We start from the raw sequence: 16,020 nt of genomic DNA on the forward strand, positions 1-16,020 counted from the left end.
TTATAAAATCCAAAGTGTAAAATTCGCATAAAGAAGCTGCACTGATATTGCCGCATATGAATGAATTTTGTTACATTAATGACAAAAGACAAAATTTTGCATAGTTAGATATTCTTAAGAGTATTCAATGTTGAACGGAGACGAGTAAATGTGTCAGGATGGCCGAGCGGTCTAAGGCGCTGCGTTCAGGTCGCAGTCGGGTGTTCCCGGCGTGGGTTCGAATCCCACTTCTGACAACATAAGCTGATGCTTGAATTTTTATAAAATCCAAAGTGTAAAATTCGCATAAAGAAGCTGCACTGATATTGCCGCATATGAATTAATTTTGTTACATTAATGACAAAAGACAAAATTTTGCATAGTTAGATATTCTTTAGAGTATTCAATGTTGAACGGAGACGAGTGAATGTGTCAGGTTGGCCGAGCGGTCTAAGGCGCTGCGTTCAGGTCGCAGTCGGGTGTTCCCGGCGTGGGTTCGAATCCCACTTCTGACAACAAAAGCTGATGCTTGAATTTTTATAAAATCCAAAGTGTAAAATTCGCATAAAGAAGCTGCACTGATATTGCCGCATATGAATGAATTTTGTTACATTAATGACAAAAGACAAAATTTTGCATAGTTAGATATTCTTTAGAGTATTCAATGTTGAACGGAGACGAGTAAATGTGTCAGGATGGCCGAGCGGTCTAAGGCGCTGCGTTCAGGTCGAAGTCGGGTGTTCCCGGCGTGGGTTCGAATCCCACTTCTGACAACAAAAGATGATGCTAGAATTTTTATAAAATCCAAAGTGTAAAATTCGCATAAAGAAGCTGCACTGATATTGCCGCATATGAATGAATTTTGTTACATTAATGACAAAAGACAAAATTTTGCATAGTTAGATATTCTTAAGAGTATTCAATGTTGAACGGAGACGAGTGAATGTGTCAGGATGGCCGAGCGGTCTAAGGCGCTGCGTTCAGGTCGCAGTCGGATGTTCCCGGCGTGGGTTCGAATCCCACTTCTGACAACAAAAGCTGATGCTTGAATTTTTATAAAATCCAAAGTGTAAAATTCGCATAAAGAAGCTGCACTGATATTGCCGCATATGAATGAATTTTGTTACATTAATGACAAAAGACAAAATTTTGCATGGTTAGATATTCTTTAGAGTATTCAATGTTGAACGGAGACGAGTAAATGTGTCAGGATGGCCGAGCGGTCTAAGGCGCTGCGTTCAGGTCGCAGTCGGGTGTTCCCGGCGTGGGTTCGAATCCCACTTCTGACAACAAAAGCTGATGCTTGAATTTTTATAAAATCCAAAGTGTAAAATTCGCATAAAGAAGCTGCACTGATATTGCCGCATATGAATGAATTTTGTTACATTAATGACAAAAGACAAAATTTTGCATAGTTAGATATTCTTTAGAGTATTCAATGTTGAACGGAGACGAGTAAATGTGTCAGGATGGCCGAGCGGTCTAAGGCGCTGCGTTCAGGTCGCAGTCGGGTGTTCCCGGCGTGGGTTCGAATCCCACTTCTGACAACAAAAGCTGATGCTTGAATTTTTATAAAATCCAAAGTGTAAAATTCGCATAAAGAAGCTGCACTGATATTGCCGCATATGAATGAATTTTGTTACATTAATGACAAAAGACAAAATTTTGCATAGTTAGATATTCTTTAGAGTATTCAATGTTGAACGGAGACGAGTAAATGTGTCAGGATGGCCGAGCGGTCTAAGGCGCTGCGTTCAGGGCGCAGTCGGGTGTTCCCGGCGTGGGTTCGAATCCCACTTCTGACAACAAAAGCTGATGCTTGAATTTTTATAAAATCCAAAGTGTAAAATTCGCATAAAGAAGCTGCACTGATATTGCCGCATATGAATGAATTTTGTTACATTAATGACAAAAGACAAAATTTTGCATAGTTAGATATTCTTTAGAGTATTCAATGTTGAACGGAGACGAGTAAATGTGTCAGGATGGCCGAGCGGTCTAAGGCGCTGCGTTCAGGTCGCAGTCGGGTGTTCCCGGCGTGGGTTCGAATCCCACTTCTGACAACAAAAGCTGATGCTTGAATTTTTATAAAATCCAAAGTGTAAAATTCGCATAAAGAAGCTGCACTGATATTGCCGCAAATGAATGAATTTTGTTACATTAATGACAAAAGACAAAATTTGGCATAGTTAGATATTCTTTAGAGTATTCAATGTTGAACGGAGACGAGTAAATGTGTCAGGATGGCCGAGCGGTCTAAGGCGCTGCGTTCAGGTCGCAGTCGGGTGTTCCCGGCGTGGGTTCGAATCCCACTTCTGACAACAAAAGCTGATGCTTGAATTTTTATAAAATCCAAAGTGTAAAATTCGCATAAAGAAGCTGCACTGATATTGCCGCATATGAATGAATTTTGTTACATTAATGACAAAAGACAAAATTTTGCATAGTTAGATATTCTTTAGAGTATTCAATGTTGAACGGAGACGAGTAAATGTGTCAGGATGGCCGAGCGGTCTAAGGCGCTGCGTTCAGGTCGCAGTCGGGTGTTCCCGGCGTGGGTTCGAATCCCACTTCTGACAACAAAAGCTGATGCTTGAATTTTTATAAAATCCAAAGTGTAAAATTCGCATAAAGAAGCTGCACTGATATTGCGGCATATGAATGAATTTTGTTACATTAATGACAAAAGACAAAATTTTGCATAGTTAGATATTCTTTAGAGTATTCAATGTTGAACGGAGACGAGTAAATGTGTCAGGATGGCCGAGCGGTCTAAGGCGCTGCGTTCAGGTCGCAGTCGGGTGTTCCCGGCGTGGGTTCGAATCCCACTTCTGACAACAAAAGCGGAAGCTTGAATTTTTATAAAATCCAAAGTGTAAAATTCGCATAAAGAAGCTGCACTGATATTGCCGCATATGAATGAATTTTGTTACATTAATGACAAAAGACAAAATTTTGCATAGTTAGATATTCTTTAGAGTATTCAATGTTGAACGGAGACGAGTAAAATGTGTCAGGATGGCCGAGCGGTCTAAGGCGCTGCGTTCAGGTCGCAGTCGGGTGTTCCCGGCGTGGGTTCGAATCCCACTTCTGACAACAAAAGCTGATGCTTGAATTTTTATAAAATCCAAAGTGTAAAATTCGCATAAAGAAGCTGCACTGATATTGTCGCATATGAATGAATTTTGTTACATTAATGACAAAAGACAAAATTTTGCATAGTTAGATATTCTTTAGAGTATTCAATGTTGAACGGAGACGAGTAAATGTGTCAGGATGGCCGAGCGGTCTAAGGCGCTGCGTTCAGGTCGCAGTCGGGTGTTCCCGGCGTGGGTTCGAATCCCACTTCTGACAACAAAAGCTGATGCTTGAATTTTTATAAAATCCAAAGTGTAAAATTCGCATAATGAAGCTGCACTGATATTGCCGCATATGAATGAATTTTGTTACATTAATGACAAAAGACAAAATTTTGCATAGTTAGATATTCTTAAGAGTATTCAATGTTGAACGGAGACGAGTAAATGTGTCAGGATGGCCGAGCGGTCTAAGGCGCTGCGTTCAGGTCGCAGTCGGGTGTTCCCGGCGTGGGTTCGAATCCCACTTCTGACAACAAAAGCTGATGCTTGAATTTTTATAAAATCCAAAGTGTAAAATTCGCATAAAGAAGCTGCACTGATATTGCCGCATATGAATGAATTTTGTTACATTAATGACAAAAGACAAAATTTTGCATAGTTAGATATTCTTTAGAGTATTCAATGTTGAACGGAGAAGAGTAAATGTGTCAGGATGGCCGAGCGGTCTAAGGCGCTGCGTTCAGGTCGCAGTCGGGTGTTCCCGGCGTGGGTTCGAATCCCACTTCTGACAACAAAAGCTGATGCTTGAATTTTTATAAAATCCAAAGTGTAAAATTCGCATAAAGAAGCTGCACTGATATTGCCGCATATGAATGAATTTTGTTACATTAATGACAAAAGACAAAATTTTGCATAGTTAGATATTCTTAAGAGTATTCAATGTTGAACGGAGACGAGTAAATGTGTCAGGATGGCCGAGCGGTCTAAGGCGCTGCGTTCAGGTCGCAGTCGGGTTTTCCCGGCGTGGGTTCGAATCCCACTTCTGACAACAAAAGCTGATGCCTGAATTTTTATAAAATCCAAAGTGTAAAATTCGCATAAAGAAGCTGCACTGATATTGCCGCATATGAATGAATTTTGTTACATTAATGACAAAAGACAAAATTTTGCATAGTTAGATATTCTTTAGAGTATTCAATGTTGAACGGAGACGAGTAAATGTGTCAGGATGGCCGAGCGGTCTAAGGCGCTGCGTTCAGGTCGCAGTCGGGTGTTCCCGGCGTGGGTTCGAATCCCACTTCTGACAACAAAAGCTGATGCTTGAATTTTTATAAAATCCAAAGTGTAAAATTCGCATAAAGAAGCTGCACTTATATTGCCGCATATGAATGAATTTTGTTACATTAATGACAAAAGACAAAATTTTGCATAGTTAGATATTCTTTAGAGTATTCAATGTTGAACGGAGACGAGTAAATGTGTCAGGATGGCCGAGCGGTCTAAGGCGCTGCGTTCAGGTCGAAGTCGGGTGTTCCCGGCGTGGGTTCGAATCCCACTTCTGACAACAAAAGCTGATGCTTGAATTTTTATAAAATCCAAAGTGTAAAATTCGCATAAAGAAGCTGCACTGATATTGCCGCATATGAATGAATTTTGTTACATTAATGACAAAAGACAAAATTTTGCATAGTTAGATATTCTTAAGAGTATTCAATGTTGAACGGAGACGAGTAAATGTGTCAGGATGGCCGAGCGGTCTAAGGCGCTGCGTTCAGGTCGCAGTCGGGTGTTCCCGGCGTGGGTTCGAATCCCACTTCTGACAACAAAAGCTGATGCTTGAATTTTTATAAAATCCAAAGTGTAAAATTCGCATAAAGAAGCTGCACTGATATTGCCGCATATGAATGAATTTTGTTACATTAATGACAAAAGACAAAATTTTGCATAGTTAGATATTCTTAAGAGTATTCAATGTTGAACGGAGACGAGTAAATGTGTCAGGATGGCCGAGCGGTCTAAGGCGCTGCGTTCAGGTCGCAGTCGGGTGTTCCCGGCGTGGGTTCGAATCCCACTTCTGACAACAAAAGCTGATGCTTGAATTTTTATAAAATCCAAAGTGTAAAATTCGCATAAAGAAGCTGCACTGATATTGCCGCATATGAATGAATTTTGTTACATTAATGACAAAAGACAAAATTTTGCATAGTTAGATATTCTTTAGAGTATTCAATGTTGAACGGAGACGAGTAAATGTGTCAGGATGGCCGAGCGGCCTAAGGCGCTGCGTTCAGGTCGCAGTCGGGTGTTCCTAGCGTGGGTTGGAATCCCACTTCTTACAACAAAAGCTGATGCTTGAATTTTTATAAAATCCAAAGTTTAAAATTCGCATAAAGAAGCTGCACTGATATTGCCGCATATGAATGAATTTTGTTACATTAATGACAAAAGACAAAATTTTGCATAGTTAGATATTCTTTAGAGTATTCAATGTTGAACGGAGACGAGTAAATGTGTCAGGATGGCCGAGCGGTCTAAGGCGCTGCGTTCAGGTCGCAGTCGGGTGTTCCCGGCGTTGGTTCGAATCCCACTTCTGACAACAAAAGCTGAGTCTTGAATTTTTATAAAATTCGAAGTGTAAAATTCGCATAAAGAAGCTGCACTGATATTGCCGCATATGAATGAATTTTGTTACATTAATGACAAAAGACAAAATTTTGCATAGTTAGATATTCTTTAGAGTATTCAATGTTGAACGGAGACGAGTAAATGTGTCAGGATGGCCGAGCGGTCTAAGGCGCTGCGTTCAGGTCGCAGTCGGGTGTTCCCGGCGTGGGTTCGAATCCCACTTCTGACAACAAAAGCTGATGCTTGAATTTTTATAAAATCCAAAGTGTAAAATTCGCATAAAGAAGCTGCACTGATATTGCACCATATTAATGAATTTTGTTACATTAATGACAAAAGACAAAATTTTGCATAGTTAGATATTCTTTAGAGTATTCAATGTTGAACGGAGACGAGTAAATGTGTCAGGATGGCCGAGCGGTCTAAGGCGCTGGGTTCAGGTCGAAGTCGGCTGTTCCCGGCGTGGGTTCGAATCCCACTTCTGACAACAAAAGATGATGCTTGAATTTTTATAAAATCCAAAGTGTAAAATTCGCATAAAGAAGCTGCACTGATATTGCCGCATATGAATGAATTTTGTTACATTAATGACAAAAGACAAAATTTTGCATAGTTAGATATTCTTAAGAGTATTCAATGTTGAACGGAGACGAGTAAATGTGTCAGGATGGCCGAGCGGTCTAAGGCGCTGCGTTCAGGTCGCAGTCGGGTGTTCCCGGCGTGGGTTCGAATCCCACTTCTGACAACAAAAGCTGATGCTTGAATTTTTATAAAATCCAAAGTGTAAAATTCGCATAAAGAAGCTGCACTGATATTGCCGCATATGAATGAATTTTGTTACATTAATGACAAAAGACAAAATTTTGCATAGTTAGATATTCTTTAGAGTATTCAATGTTGAACGGAGACGAGTAAATGTGTCAGGATGGCCGAGCGGTCTAAGGCGCTGCGTTCAGGTCGCAGTCGGGTGTTCCCGGCGTGGGTTCGAATCCCACTTCTGACAACAAAAGATGATGCTAGAATTTTTATAAAATCCAAAGTGTAAAATTTGCATAAAGGAGCTGCACTGATATTGCCGCATATGAATGAATTTTGTTACATTAATGACAAAAGACAAAATTTTGCATAGTTAGATATTCTTAAGAGTATTCAATGTTGAACGGAGACGAGTAAATGTGTCAGGATGGCCGAGCGGTCTAAGGTACTGCGTTCAGGTCGCAGTCGGGTGTTCCCGGCGTGGGTTCGAATCCCACTTCTGACAACAAAAGATGATGCTTGAATTTTTATAAAATCCAAAGTGTAAAATTCGCATAAAGAAGCTGCACTGATATTGCCGCAAATGAATGAATTTTGTTACATTAATGACAAAAGACAAAATTTTGCATAGTTAGATATTCTTTAGAGTATTGAATGTTGAACGGAGACGAGTAAATGTGTCAGGATGGCTGAGCGGTCTAAGGCGCTGCGTTCAGGTCGCAGTCGGGTGTTCCCGGCGTGGGTTCGAATCCCACTTCTGACAACAAAAGCTGATGCTTGAATTTTTATAAAATCCAAAGTGTAAAATTCGCATAAAGAAGCTGCACTGATATTGCAGCATATGAATGAATTTTGTTACATTAATGACAAAAGACAAAATTTTGCATAGTTAGATATTCTTTAGAGTATTCAATGTTGAACGGAGACGAGTAAATGTGTCAGGATGGCCGAGCGGTCTAAGGCGCTGCGTTCAGGTCGCAGTCGGGTGTTCCCGGCGTGGGTTCGAATCCCACTTCTGACAACAAAAGCTGATGCTTGAATTTTTATAAAATCCAAAGTGTAAAATTCGCATAAAGAAGCTGCACTGATATTGCACCATATTAATGAATTTTGTTACATTAATGACAAAAAACAAAATTTTGCATAGTTAGATATTCTTTAGAGTATTCAATGTTGAACGGAGACGAGTAAATGTGTCAGGATGGCCGAGCGGTCTAAGGCGCTGGGTTCAGGTCGAAGTCGGCTGTTCCCGGCGTGGGTTCGAATCCCACTTCTGACAACAAAAGCTGATGCTTGAATTTTTATAAAATCCAAAGTGTAAAATTCGCATAAAGAAGCTGCACTGATATTGCCGCATATGAATGAATTTTGTTACATTAATGACAAAAGACAAAATTTTGCATAGTTAGATATTCTTTAGAGTATTCAATGTTGAACGGAGACGAGTAAATGTGTCAGGATGGCCGAGCGGTCTAAGGCGCTGCGTTCAGGTCGAAGTCGGGTGTTCCCGGCGTGGGTTCGAATCCCACTTCTGACAACAAAAGATGATGCTAGAATTTTTATAAAATCCAAAGTGTAAAATTTGCATAAAGGAGCTGCACTGATATTGCCGCATATGAATGAATTTTGTTACATTAATTACAAAAGACAAAATTTTGCATAGTTAGATATTCTTTAGAGTATTCAATGTTGAACGGAGACGAGTAAATGTGTCAGGATGGCTGAGCGGTCTAAGGCGCTGCGTTCAGGTCGCAGTCGGGTGTTCGCGGCGTGGGTTCGAATCCCACTTCTGACAACAAAAGATGATGCTAGAATTTTTATAAAATCCAAAGTGTAAAATTCGCATAAAGAAGCTGCACTGATATTGCCGTATATGAATGAATTTTGTTACATTAATGACAAAAGACAAACTTTTGCATAGTTAGATATTCTTAAGAGTATTCAATGTTGAACGGAGACGTGTAAATGTGTCAGGATGCCCGAGCGGTCTAAGGCGCCGCGTTCAGGTCGCAGTCGGGTGTTCCCGGCGTGGGTTCGAATCGTACTTCTGACAACAAAAGATGTTGCTAGAATTTTTATAAAATCCAAAGTGTAAAATTCGCATAAAGAAGCTGCACTGATACTGCCGCATATGAATGAATTTTGTTACATTAATGACAAAAGACAAAATTTTGCATAGTTAGATATTCTTTAGAGTATTCAATGTTGAACGGAGACGAGTAAATGTGTCAGGATGGCCGAGCGGCCTAAGGCGGTGCGTTCAGGTCGCAGTCGGGTGTTCCCGGCGTGGGTTCGAATCCCACGTCTGACAACAAAAGATGATGCTTGAATTTTTATAAAATCCACAGTTTAAAATTCGCATAAAGAAGCTGCACTGATATTGCCGCATATGAATGAATTTTGTTACATTAATGACAAAAGACAAAATTTTGCATAGTTAGATATTCTTTAGAGTATTCAATGTTGAACGGAGACGAGTAAATGTGTCAGGATGGCCGAGCGGTCTAAGGCGCTGCGTTCAGGTCGCAGTCGGGTGTTCCCGGCGTGGGTTCGAATCCCACTTCTTACGACAATAGCTGATGCTTGAATTTTTATAAAATCCAACGTGTAAAATTCGCATAAAGAATCTGCACTGATATTGCCGCAAATGAATGAATTTTGTTTCCCTTATGACAAAAGACAAAATTTTGCATAGTTAGATATTCTTAAGACTATTCAATGTTGAACGGAGACGAGTAAATGTGTCAGGATGGCTGAACGGTCTAAGGCGCTGCGTTCAGGTCGCAGTCGGGTGTTCCCGGCGTGGGTTCGAATCCCACTTCTGACAACAAAAGCTGATGCTTGAACGTTTATAAAATCCAAAGTGTAAAATTCGCATAAAGAAGCTGCACTGATATTGCAGCATATGAATGAATTTTGTTACATTAATGACAAAAGACAAAATTTTGCATTGTTAGATATTCTTTAGAGTATTCAATGTCGAACGGAGACGAGTAAATGTGTCAGGATGGCCGAGCGGTCTAAGGCGCTGCGTTCAGGTCGCAGTCGGGTGTTCCCGGCGTGGGTTCGAATCCCACTCCTGACAACAAAAGCTGATGCTTGAATTTTTATAAAATCCAAAGTGTAAAATTCGCATAAAGAAGCTGCACTGATATTGCCGCATATGAATCGATTTTGTTACATTAATGAAAAATGACAAAATTTTGCATAGTTAGATATTCTTAAGAGTATTCAATGTTGAACGGAGACGAGTAAATGTGTCAGGATGGCCGAGCGGTCTAAGGCGCTGCGTTCAGGTCGCAGTCGGGTGTTCCCGGCGTGGGTTCGAATCCCACTTCTGACAACAAAAGCTGATGCTTGAATTTTTATAAAATCCAAAGTGTAAAATTCGCATAAAGAAGCTGCACTGATATTGCCGCATATGAATGAATTTTGTTACATTAATGACAAAAGACAAAATTTTGCATAGTTAGATATTCTTTAGAGTATTCAATGTTGAACGGAGACGAGTAAATGTGTCAGGATGGCTGAGCGGTCTAAGGCGCTGCGTTCAGGTCGCAGTCGGGTGTTCCCGGCGTGGGTTCGAATCCCACTTCTGACAACAAAAGCTGATGCTTGAATTTTTATAAAATCCAAAGTGTAAAATTCGCATAAAGAAGCTGCACTGATATTGCAGCATATGAATGAATTTTGTTACATTAATGACAAAAGACAAAATTTTGCATTGTTAGATATTCTTTAGAGTATTCAATGTCGAACGGAGACGAGTAAATGTGTCAGGATGTCCGAGCGGTCTAAGGCGCTGCGTTCAGGTCGCAGTCGGGTGTTCCCGGCGTGGGTTCGAATCCCACTTCTGACAACAAAAGCTGATGCTTGAATTTTTATAAAATCCAAAGTGTAAAATTCGCATAAAGAAGCTGCACTGATATTGCCGCATATGAATGAATTTTGTTACATTAATTACAAAAGACAAAATTTTGCATAGTTAGATATTCTTTAGAGTATTCAATGTTGAACGGAGACGAGTAAATGTGTCAGGATGGCTGAGCGGTCTAAGGCGCTGCGTTCAGGTCGCAGTCGGGTGTTCGCGGCGTGGGTTCGAATCCCACTTCTGACAACAAAAGATGATGCTAGAATTTTTATAAAATCCAAAGTGTAAAATTCGCATAAAGAAGCTGCACTGATATTGCCGTATATGAATGAATTTTGTTACATTAATGACAAAAGACAAACTTTTGCATAGTTAGATATTCTTAAGAGTATTCAATGTTGAACGGAGACGTGTAAATGTGTCAGGATGCCCGAGCGGTCTAAGGCGCCGCGTTCAGGTCGCAGTCGGGTGTTCCCGGCGTGGGTTCGAATCGTACTTCTGACAACAAAAGATGTTGCTAGAATTTTTATAAAATCCAAAGTGTAAAATTCGCATAAAGAAGCTGCACTGATACTGCCGCATATGAATGAATTTTGTTACATTAATGACAAAAGACAAAATTTTGCATAGTTAGATATTCTTTAGAGTATTCAATGTTGAACGGAGACGAGTAAATGTGTCAGGATGGCCGAGCGGCCTAAGGCGGTGCGTTCAGGTCGCAGTCGGGTGTTCCCGGCGTGGGTTCGAATCCCACGTCTGACAACAAAAGATGATGCTTGAATTTTTATAAAATCCACAGTTTAAAATTCGCATAAAGAAGCTGCACTGATATTGCCGCATATGAATGAATTTTGTTACATTAATGACAAAAGACAAAATTTTGCATAGTTAGATATTCTTTAGAGTATTCAATGTTGAACGGAGACGAGTAAATGTGTCAGGATGGCCGAGCGGTCTAAGGCGCTGCGTTCAGGTCGCAGTCGGGTGTTCCCGGCGTGGGTTCGAATCCCACTTCTTACGACAATAGCTGATGCTTGAATTTTTATAAAATCCAACGTGTAAAATTCGCATAAAGAATCTGCACTGATATTGCCGCAAATGAATGAATTTTGTTTCCCTTATGACAAAAGACAAAATTTTGCATAGTTAGATATTCTTAAGACTATTCAATGTTGAACGGAGACGAGTAAATGTGTCAGGATGGCTGAACGGTCTAAGGCGCTGCGTTCAGGTCGCAGTCGGGTGTTCCCGGCGTGGGTTCGAATCCCACTTCTGACAACAAAAGCTGATGCTTGAACGTTTATAAAATCCAAAGTGTAAAATTCGCATAAAGAAGCTGCACTGATATTGTAGCATATGAATGAATTTTGTTACATTAATGACAAAAGACAAAATTTTGCATTGTTAGATATTCTTTAGAGTATTCAATGTCGAACGGAGACGAGTAAATGTGTCAGGATGGCCGAGCGGTCTAAGGCGCTGCGTTCAGGTCGCAGTCGGGTGTTCCCGGCGTGGGTTCGAGTCCCACTCCTGACAACAAAAGCTGATGCTTGATTTTTTATAAAATCCAAAGTGTAAAATTCGCATAAAGAAGCTGCACTGATATTGCCGCATATGAATCGATTTTGTTACATTAATGAAAAATGACAAAATTTTGCATAGTTAGATATTCTTAAGAGTATTCAATGTTGAACGGAGACGAGTAAATGTGTCAGGATGGCCGAGCGGTCTAAGGCGCTGCGTTCAGGTCGCAGTCGGGTGTTCCCGGCGTGGGTTCGAATCCCACTTCTGACAACAAAAGCTGATGCTTGAATTTTTATAAAATCCAAAGTGTAAAATTCGCATAAAGAAGCTGCACTGATATTGCCGCATATGAATGAATTTTGTTACATTAATGACAAAAGACAAAATTTTGCATAGTTAGATATTCTTTAGAGTATTCAATGTTGAACGGAGACGAGTAAATGTGTCAGGATGGCCGAGCGGTCTAAGGCGCTGCGTTCAGGTCGCAGTCGGGTGTTCCCGGCGTGGGTTGGAATCCCACTTCTTACAACAAAAGCTGATGCTTGAATTTTTATAAAATCCAAAGTGTAAAATTCGCATAAAGAAGCTGCACTGATATTGCCGCAAATGAATGAATTTTGTTACATTAATGACAAAAGACAAAATTTGGCATAGTTAGATATTCTTTAGAGTATTCAATGTTGAACGGAGAGGAGTAAATGTGTCAGGATGGCTGAGCGGTCTAAGGCGCTGCGTTCAGGTCGCAGTCGGGTGTTCCCGGCGTGGGTTCGAATCCCACTTCTGACAACAAAAGCTGATGCTTGAATTTTTATAAAATCCAAAGTGTAAAATTCGCATAAAGAAGCTGCACTGATATTGCCGCATATGAATGAATTTTGTTACATTAATGACAAAAGACAAAATTTTGCATAGTTAGATATTCTTTAGAGTATTCAATGTTGAACGGAGACGTGTCAATGTTTCAGGATGGCCGAGCGGTCTAAGGCGCTGCGTTCAGGTCGCAGTCGGGTGTTCCCGGCGTGGGTTCGAATCCCACTTCTGACAACAAAAGCTGATGCTTGAATTTTTATAAAATCCAAAGTGTAAAATTCGCATAAAGAAGCTGCACTGATATTGCCGCATATGAATGAATTTTGTTACATTAATGACAAAAGACAAAATTTTGCATAGTTAGATATTCTTTAGAGTATTCAATGTTGAACGGAGAGTAGTAAATGTAGAAGGATGGCCGAGCGGTCTAAGGCGCTGCGTTCAGGTCGCAGTCGGGTGTTCCCGGCGTGGGTTCGAATCCCACTTCTGACAACAAAAGCTGATGCTTGAATTTTTATAAAATCCAAAGTGTAAAATTCGCATAAAGAAGCTGCACTGATATTGCCGCATATGAATAAAGTTTGTTACATTAATGACAAAAGACAAAATTTTGCATAGTTAGATATTCTTTAGAGTATTCAATGTTGAACGGAGACGAGTAAATGTGTCAGGATGGCCGAGCGGCCTAAGGTGGTGCGTTCAGGTCGCAGTCGGGTGTTCCTTGCGTGGGTTCGAATCCCACGTCTGACAACAAAAGATGATGCTTGAATTTTTATAAAATCCAAAGTTTAAAATTCGCATAAAGAAGCTGCACTGATATTGCCGCATATGAATGAATGTTGTTACATTAATGACAAAAGACAAAATTTTGCATAGTTAGATATTCTTAAGAGTATTCAATGTTGAACGGAGACGAGTAAATGTGTCAGGATAGCTGAGCGGTCTAAGGCGCTGCGTTCAGGTCGCAGTCGGGTGTTCCCGGCGTGGGTTCGAATCCCACTTCTGACAACAAAAGCTGATGCTTGAATTTTTATAAAAACCAAAGTGTAAAATTCGCATACAGAAGCTGCACTTATATTGCAGCATATGAATGAATTTTGTTACATTAATGACAAAAGACAAAATTTAGCATTGTTAGATATTCTTTAGAGTATTCAATGTTGAACGGAGACGAGTAAATGTGTCAGGATGTCCGAGCGGTCTAAGGCGCTGCGTTTAGGTCGCAGTCGGGTGTTCCCGGCGTGGGTTCGAATCCTACTTCTGACAACAAAAGCTGATGCTTGACTTTTATAAAATCCAAAGTGTAAAATTCGCATAAAGAAGCTGCACTGATATTGCCGCATATGAATGGATTTTGTTACATTAATGAAAAAAGACAAAATTTTGCATAGTTAGATATTCTTAAGAGTATTCAATGTTGAACGGAGACGAGTAAATGTGTCAGGATAGCTGAGCGGTCTAAGGCGCTGCGTTCAGGTCGCAGTCGGGTGTTCCCGGCGTGGGTTCGAATCCCACTTCTGACAACAAAAGCTGATGCTTGAATTTTTATAAAAACCAAAGTGTAAAATTCGCATACAGAAGCTGCACTGATATTGCAGCATATGAATGAATTTTGTTACATTAATGACAAAAAACAAAATTTTGCATTGTTAGATATTCTTTAGAGTATTCAATGTTGAACGGAGACGAGTAAATGTGTCAGGATGGCCGAGCGGTCTAAGGCGCTGCGTTTAGGTCGCAGTCGGGTGTTCCCGGCGTGGGTTCGAATCCCACTTCTGACAACAAAAGCTGATGCTTGACTTTTATAAAATCCAAAGTGTAAAATTCGCATAAAGAAGCTGCACTGATATTGCCGCATATGAATGGATTTTGTTACATTAATGAAAAAAGACAAAATTTTGCATAGTTAGATATTCTTAAGAGTATTCAATGTTGAACGGAGACGAGTAAATGTGTCAGGATGGCCGAGCGGTCTAAGGCGCTGCGTTCAGGTCGCAGTCGGGTGTTCCAGGCGTGGGTTCGAATCCCACTTCTGACAACAAAAGCTGATGCTTGAATTTTTATAAAATCCAAAGTGTAAAATTCGCATAAAGAAGCTGCACTGATATTGCCGCATATGAATGAATTTTGTTACATTAATGACAAAAGACAAAATTTTGCATAGTTAGATATTCTTTAGAGTATTCAATGTTGAACGGAGACGTGTCAATGTTTCAGGATGCCCGAGCGGTCTAAGGCGCTGCGTTCAGGTCGCAGTCGGGTGTTCCCGGCGTGGGTTCGAATCCCACTTCTGACAACAAAAGCTGATGCTTGAATTTTTATAAAATCCAAAGTGTAAAATTCGCATAAAGAAGCTGCACTGATATTGCAGCATATGAACGAATTTTGTTACATTAATGACAAAAGACAAAATTTTGCATTGTTAGATATTCTTTAGAGTATTCAATGTCGAACGGAGACGAGTAAATGTGTCAGGATGTCCGAGCGGTCTAAGGCGCTGCGTTCAGGTCGCAGTCGGGTGTTCCCGGCGTGGGTTCGAATCCCACTTCTGACAACAAAAGCTGATGCTTGAATTTTTATAAAATCCAAAGTTTAAAATTCGCATAAAAAAGCTGCACTGATATTGCCGCATATGAATGAATTTTGTTACATTAATTACAAAAGACAACATTTTGCATAGTTAGATATTCTTTAGAGTATTCAATGTTGAACGGAGACGAGTAAATATGTCAGGATGGCTGAGCGGTCTAAGGCGCTGCGTTCAGGTCGCAGTCGGGTGTTCGCGGCGTGGGTTCGAATCCCACTTCTGACAACAAAAGATGATGCTAGAATTTTTATAAAATCCAAAGTGTAAAATTCGCATAAAGAAGCTGCACTGATATTGCCGCATATGAATGAATTTTGTTACATTAATGACAAAAGACAAAATTTTGCATAGTTAGATATTCTTAAGAGTATTCAATGTTGAACGGAGACGTGTAAATGTGTCAGGATGCCCGAGCGGTCTAAGGCGCCGCGTTCAGGTCGCAGTCGGGTGTTCCCGGCGTGGGTTCGAATCGTACTTCTGACAACAAAAGATGTTGCTAGAATTTTTATAAAATCCAAAGTGTAAAATTCGCATAAAGAAGCTGCACTGATACTGCCGCATATGAATGAATTTTGTTACATTAATGACAAAAGACAAAATTTTGCATAGTTAGATATTTTTTAGAGTATTCAATGTTGAACGGAGACGAGTAAATGTGTCAGGATGGCCGAGCGGCCTAAGGCGGTGCGTTCAGGTCGCAGTCGGGTGTTCCCGGCGTGGGTTCGAATCCCACGTCTGACAACAAAAGATGATGCTTGAATTTTTATAAAATCCACAGTTTAAAATTC

At 40.4% G+C, this 16,020-nt stretch overlaps 57 non-coding genes across 57 annotated transcripts; all 57 read left to right on the forward strand.

Annotated features, from left to right (window-relative positions):
- The first annotated feature begins 152 nt into the window (after positions 1–152).
- On the forward strand, positions 153–236 carry Trnal-cag (transfer RNA leucine (anticodon CAG)). Its single transcript has one exon. It is a non-coding gene; the product is annotated as a tRNA-Leu (tRNA).
- A 174-nt stretch (positions 237–410) lies between these two features.
- Trnal-cag (transfer RNA leucine (anticodon CAG)) lies at positions 411–494 on the forward strand. Its single transcript has one exon. It is a non-coding gene; the product is annotated as a tRNA-Leu (tRNA).
- Positions 495–668: 174 nt separating this feature from the next.
- Trnal-cag (transfer RNA leucine (anticodon CAG)) lies at positions 669–752 on the forward strand. The gene has a single exon. It is a non-coding gene; the product is annotated as a tRNA-Leu (tRNA).
- Positions 753–926: 174 nt separating this feature from the next.
- Trnal-cag (transfer RNA leucine (anticodon CAG)) lies at positions 927–1,010 on the forward strand. The gene has a single exon. It is a non-coding gene; the product is annotated as a tRNA-Leu (tRNA).
- A 174-nt stretch (positions 1,011–1,184) lies between these two features.
- Trnal-cag (transfer RNA leucine (anticodon CAG)) lies at positions 1,185–1,268 on the forward strand. Its single transcript has one exon. It is a non-coding gene; the product is annotated as a tRNA-Leu (tRNA).
- A 174-nt stretch (positions 1,269–1,442) lies between these two features.
- On the forward strand, positions 1,443–1,526 carry Trnal-cag (transfer RNA leucine (anticodon CAG)). Its single transcript has one exon. It is a non-coding gene; the product is annotated as a tRNA-Leu (tRNA).
- Positions 1,527–1,700: 174 nt separating this feature from the next.
- Trnal-cag (transfer RNA leucine (anticodon CAG)) lies at positions 1,701–1,784 on the forward strand. The gene has a single exon. It is a non-coding gene; the product is annotated as a tRNA-Leu (tRNA).
- A 174-nt stretch (positions 1,785–1,958) lies between these two features.
- Trnal-cag (transfer RNA leucine (anticodon CAG)) lies at positions 1,959–2,042 on the forward strand. Its single transcript has one exon. It is a non-coding gene; the product is annotated as a tRNA-Leu (tRNA).
- A 174-nt stretch (positions 2,043–2,216) lies between these two features.
- Positions 2,217–2,300, forward strand: Trnal-cag (transfer RNA leucine (anticodon CAG)). The gene has a single exon. It is a non-coding gene; the product is annotated as a tRNA-Leu (tRNA).
- Positions 2,301–2,474: 174 nt separating this feature from the next.
- Positions 2,475–2,558, forward strand: Trnal-cag (transfer RNA leucine (anticodon CAG)). The gene has a single exon. It is a non-coding gene; the product is annotated as a tRNA-Leu (tRNA).
- Positions 2,559–2,732: 174 nt separating this feature from the next.
- Trnal-cag (transfer RNA leucine (anticodon CAG)) lies at positions 2,733–2,816 on the forward strand. Its single transcript has one exon. It is a non-coding gene; the product is annotated as a tRNA-Leu (tRNA).
- A 175-nt stretch (positions 2,817–2,991) lies between these two features.
- Positions 2,992–3,075, forward strand: Trnal-cag (transfer RNA leucine (anticodon CAG)). The gene has a single exon. It is a non-coding gene; the product is annotated as a tRNA-Leu (tRNA).
- A 174-nt stretch (positions 3,076–3,249) lies between these two features.
- Positions 3,250–3,333, forward strand: Trnal-cag (transfer RNA leucine (anticodon CAG)). Its single transcript has one exon. It is a non-coding gene; the product is annotated as a tRNA-Leu (tRNA).
- A 174-nt stretch (positions 3,334–3,507) lies between these two features.
- Trnal-cag (transfer RNA leucine (anticodon CAG)) lies at positions 3,508–3,591 on the forward strand. Its single transcript has one exon. It is a non-coding gene; the product is annotated as a tRNA-Leu (tRNA).
- A 174-nt stretch (positions 3,592–3,765) lies between these two features.
- Trnal-cag (transfer RNA leucine (anticodon CAG)) lies at positions 3,766–3,849 on the forward strand. The gene has a single exon. It is a non-coding gene; the product is annotated as a tRNA-Leu (tRNA).
- A 174-nt stretch (positions 3,850–4,023) lies between these two features.
- On the forward strand, positions 4,024–4,107 carry Trnal-cag (transfer RNA leucine (anticodon CAG)). The gene has a single exon. It is a non-coding gene; the product is annotated as a tRNA-Leu (tRNA).
- Positions 4,108–4,281: 174 nt separating this feature from the next.
- Trnal-cag (transfer RNA leucine (anticodon CAG)) lies at positions 4,282–4,365 on the forward strand. The gene has a single exon. It is a non-coding gene; the product is annotated as a tRNA-Leu (tRNA).
- Positions 4,366–4,539: 174 nt separating this feature from the next.
- On the forward strand, positions 4,540–4,623 carry Trnal-cag (transfer RNA leucine (anticodon CAG)). The gene has a single exon. It is a non-coding gene; the product is annotated as a tRNA-Leu (tRNA).
- Positions 4,624–4,797: 174 nt separating this feature from the next.
- Trnal-cag (transfer RNA leucine (anticodon CAG)) lies at positions 4,798–4,881 on the forward strand. The gene has a single exon. It is a non-coding gene; the product is annotated as a tRNA-Leu (tRNA).
- Positions 4,882–5,055: 174 nt separating this feature from the next.
- Positions 5,056–5,139, forward strand: Trnal-cag (transfer RNA leucine (anticodon CAG)). The gene has a single exon. It is a non-coding gene; the product is annotated as a tRNA-Leu (tRNA).
- Positions 5,140–5,571: 432 nt separating this feature from the next.
- Positions 5,572–5,655, forward strand: Trnal-cag (transfer RNA leucine (anticodon CAG)). The gene has a single exon. It is a non-coding gene; the product is annotated as a tRNA-Leu (tRNA).
- A 174-nt stretch (positions 5,656–5,829) lies between these two features.
- Trnal-cag (transfer RNA leucine (anticodon CAG)) lies at positions 5,830–5,913 on the forward strand. The gene has a single exon. It is a non-coding gene; the product is annotated as a tRNA-Leu (tRNA).
- A 174-nt stretch (positions 5,914–6,087) lies between these two features.
- Positions 6,088–6,171, forward strand: Trnal-cag (transfer RNA leucine (anticodon CAG)). Its single transcript has one exon. It is a non-coding gene; the product is annotated as a tRNA-Leu (tRNA).
- A 174-nt stretch (positions 6,172–6,345) lies between these two features.
- Positions 6,346–6,429, forward strand: Trnal-cag (transfer RNA leucine (anticodon CAG)). Its single transcript has one exon. It is a non-coding gene; the product is annotated as a tRNA-Leu (tRNA).
- Positions 6,430–6,603: 174 nt separating this feature from the next.
- On the forward strand, positions 6,604–6,687 carry Trnal-cag (transfer RNA leucine (anticodon CAG)). Its single transcript has one exon. It is a non-coding gene; the product is annotated as a tRNA-Leu (tRNA).
- Positions 6,688–6,861: 174 nt separating this feature from the next.
- Positions 6,862–6,945, forward strand: Trnal-cag (transfer RNA leucine (anticodon CAG)). Its single transcript has one exon. It is a non-coding gene; the product is annotated as a tRNA-Leu (tRNA).
- Positions 6,946–7,119: 174 nt separating this feature from the next.
- Trnal-cag (transfer RNA leucine (anticodon CAG)) lies at positions 7,120–7,203 on the forward strand. The gene has a single exon. It is a non-coding gene; the product is annotated as a tRNA-Leu (tRNA).
- A 174-nt stretch (positions 7,204–7,377) lies between these two features.
- Trnal-cag (transfer RNA leucine (anticodon CAG)) lies at positions 7,378–7,461 on the forward strand. Its single transcript has one exon. It is a non-coding gene; the product is annotated as a tRNA-Leu (tRNA).
- Positions 7,462–7,635: 174 nt separating this feature from the next.
- On the forward strand, positions 7,636–7,719 carry Trnal-cag (transfer RNA leucine (anticodon CAG)). Its single transcript has one exon. It is a non-coding gene; the product is annotated as a tRNA-Leu (tRNA).
- Positions 7,720–7,893: 174 nt separating this feature from the next.
- On the forward strand, positions 7,894–7,977 carry Trnal-cag (transfer RNA leucine (anticodon CAG)). The gene has a single exon. It is a non-coding gene; the product is annotated as a tRNA-Leu (tRNA).
- A 174-nt stretch (positions 7,978–8,151) lies between these two features.
- Positions 8,152–8,235, forward strand: Trnal-cag (transfer RNA leucine (anticodon CAG)). The gene has a single exon. It is a non-coding gene; the product is annotated as a tRNA-Leu (tRNA).
- A 432-nt stretch (positions 8,236–8,667) lies between these two features.
- Positions 8,668–8,751, forward strand: Trnal-cag (transfer RNA leucine (anticodon CAG)). The gene has a single exon. It is a non-coding gene; the product is annotated as a tRNA-Leu (tRNA).
- A 174-nt stretch (positions 8,752–8,925) lies between these two features.
- On the forward strand, positions 8,926–9,012 carry Trnal-cag (transfer RNA leucine (anticodon CAG)). The gene has a single exon. It is a non-coding gene; the product is annotated as a tRNA-Leu (tRNA).
- Positions 9,013–9,183: 171 nt separating this feature from the next.
- On the forward strand, positions 9,184–9,267 carry Trnal-cag (transfer RNA leucine (anticodon CAG)). Its single transcript has one exon. It is a non-coding gene; the product is annotated as a tRNA-Leu (tRNA).
- Positions 9,268–9,441: 174 nt separating this feature from the next.
- On the forward strand, positions 9,442–9,525 carry Trnal-cag (transfer RNA leucine (anticodon CAG)). The gene has a single exon. It is a non-coding gene; the product is annotated as a tRNA-Leu (tRNA).
- A 174-nt stretch (positions 9,526–9,699) lies between these two features.
- Positions 9,700–9,783, forward strand: Trnal-cag (transfer RNA leucine (anticodon CAG)). The gene has a single exon. It is a non-coding gene; the product is annotated as a tRNA-Leu (tRNA).
- A 174-nt stretch (positions 9,784–9,957) lies between these two features.
- On the forward strand, positions 9,958–10,041 carry Trnal-cag (transfer RNA leucine (anticodon CAG)). The gene has a single exon. It is a non-coding gene; the product is annotated as a tRNA-Leu (tRNA).
- Positions 10,042–10,215: 174 nt separating this feature from the next.
- Trnal-cag (transfer RNA leucine (anticodon CAG)) lies at positions 10,216–10,299 on the forward strand. Its single transcript has one exon. It is a non-coding gene; the product is annotated as a tRNA-Leu (tRNA).
- Positions 10,300–10,473: 174 nt separating this feature from the next.
- On the forward strand, positions 10,474–10,557 carry Trnal-cag (transfer RNA leucine (anticodon CAG)). The gene has a single exon. It is a non-coding gene; the product is annotated as a tRNA-Leu (tRNA).
- A 432-nt stretch (positions 10,558–10,989) lies between these two features.
- Positions 10,990–11,073, forward strand: Trnal-cag (transfer RNA leucine (anticodon CAG)). The gene has a single exon. It is a non-coding gene; the product is annotated as a tRNA-Leu (tRNA).
- Positions 11,074–11,247: 174 nt separating this feature from the next.
- On the forward strand, positions 11,248–11,334 carry Trnal-cag (transfer RNA leucine (anticodon CAG)). The gene has a single exon. It is a non-coding gene; the product is annotated as a tRNA-Leu (tRNA).
- Positions 11,335–11,505: 171 nt separating this feature from the next.
- Positions 11,506–11,589, forward strand: Trnal-cag (transfer RNA leucine (anticodon CAG)). Its single transcript has one exon. It is a non-coding gene; the product is annotated as a tRNA-Leu (tRNA).
- Positions 11,590–11,763: 174 nt separating this feature from the next.
- Trnal-cag (transfer RNA leucine (anticodon CAG)) lies at positions 11,764–11,847 on the forward strand. The gene has a single exon. It is a non-coding gene; the product is annotated as a tRNA-Leu (tRNA).
- Positions 11,848–12,021: 174 nt separating this feature from the next.
- Trnal-cag (transfer RNA leucine (anticodon CAG)) lies at positions 12,022–12,105 on the forward strand. Its single transcript has one exon. It is a non-coding gene; the product is annotated as a tRNA-Leu (tRNA).
- Positions 12,106–12,279: 174 nt separating this feature from the next.
- On the forward strand, positions 12,280–12,363 carry Trnal-cag (transfer RNA leucine (anticodon CAG)). The gene has a single exon. It is a non-coding gene; the product is annotated as a tRNA-Leu (tRNA).
- A 174-nt stretch (positions 12,364–12,537) lies between these two features.
- On the forward strand, positions 12,538–12,621 carry Trnal-cag (transfer RNA leucine (anticodon CAG)). Its single transcript has one exon. It is a non-coding gene; the product is annotated as a tRNA-Leu (tRNA).
- Positions 12,622–12,795: 174 nt separating this feature from the next.
- Positions 12,796–12,879, forward strand: Trnal-cag (transfer RNA leucine (anticodon CAG)). The gene has a single exon. It is a non-coding gene; the product is annotated as a tRNA-Leu (tRNA).
- Positions 12,880–13,054: 175 nt separating this feature from the next.
- Trnal-cag (transfer RNA leucine (anticodon CAG)) lies at positions 13,055–13,137 on the forward strand. The gene has a single exon. It is a non-coding gene; the product is annotated as a tRNA-Leu (tRNA).
- Positions 13,138–13,569: 432 nt separating this feature from the next.
- On the forward strand, positions 13,570–13,653 carry Trnal-cag (transfer RNA leucine (anticodon CAG)). The gene has a single exon. It is a non-coding gene; the product is annotated as a tRNA-Leu (tRNA).
- Positions 13,654–13,827: 174 nt separating this feature from the next.
- Trnal-uag (transfer RNA leucine (anticodon UAG)) lies at positions 13,828–13,911 on the forward strand. The gene has a single exon. It is a non-coding gene; the product is annotated as a tRNA-Leu (tRNA).
- A 173-nt stretch (positions 13,912–14,084) lies between these two features.
- Positions 14,085–14,168, forward strand: Trnal-cag (transfer RNA leucine (anticodon CAG)). Its single transcript has one exon. It is a non-coding gene; the product is annotated as a tRNA-Leu (tRNA).
- Positions 14,169–14,342: 174 nt separating this feature from the next.
- Trnal-uag (transfer RNA leucine (anticodon UAG)) lies at positions 14,343–14,426 on the forward strand. Its single transcript has one exon. It is a non-coding gene; the product is annotated as a tRNA-Leu (tRNA).
- A 173-nt stretch (positions 14,427–14,599) lies between these two features.
- Positions 14,600–14,683, forward strand: Trnal-cag (transfer RNA leucine (anticodon CAG)). Its single transcript has one exon. It is a non-coding gene; the product is annotated as a tRNA-Leu (tRNA).
- A 174-nt stretch (positions 14,684–14,857) lies between these two features.
- Positions 14,858–14,941, forward strand: Trnal-cag (transfer RNA leucine (anticodon CAG)). Its single transcript has one exon. It is a non-coding gene; the product is annotated as a tRNA-Leu (tRNA).
- Positions 14,942–15,115: 174 nt separating this feature from the next.
- Positions 15,116–15,199, forward strand: Trnal-cag (transfer RNA leucine (anticodon CAG)). The gene has a single exon. It is a non-coding gene; the product is annotated as a tRNA-Leu (tRNA).
- A 174-nt stretch (positions 15,200–15,373) lies between these two features.
- On the forward strand, positions 15,374–15,457 carry Trnal-cag (transfer RNA leucine (anticodon CAG)). The gene has a single exon. It is a non-coding gene; the product is annotated as a tRNA-Leu (tRNA).
- A 432-nt stretch (positions 15,458–15,889) lies between these two features.
- On the forward strand, positions 15,890–15,973 carry Trnal-cag (transfer RNA leucine (anticodon CAG)). The gene has a single exon. It is a non-coding gene; the product is annotated as a tRNA-Leu (tRNA).
- Positions 15,974–16,020: the final 47 nt, after the last annotated feature.

Source organism: Euprymna scolopes, chromosome 32 (assembly GCF_053919585.1).
Source record: "Euprymna scolopes isolate OS-2025 chromosome 32, ASM5391958v1, whole genome shotgun sequence".
Lineage (NCBI taxonomy): Eukaryota > Metazoa > Mollusca > Cephalopoda > Sepiida > Sepiolidae > Euprymna > Euprymna scolopes.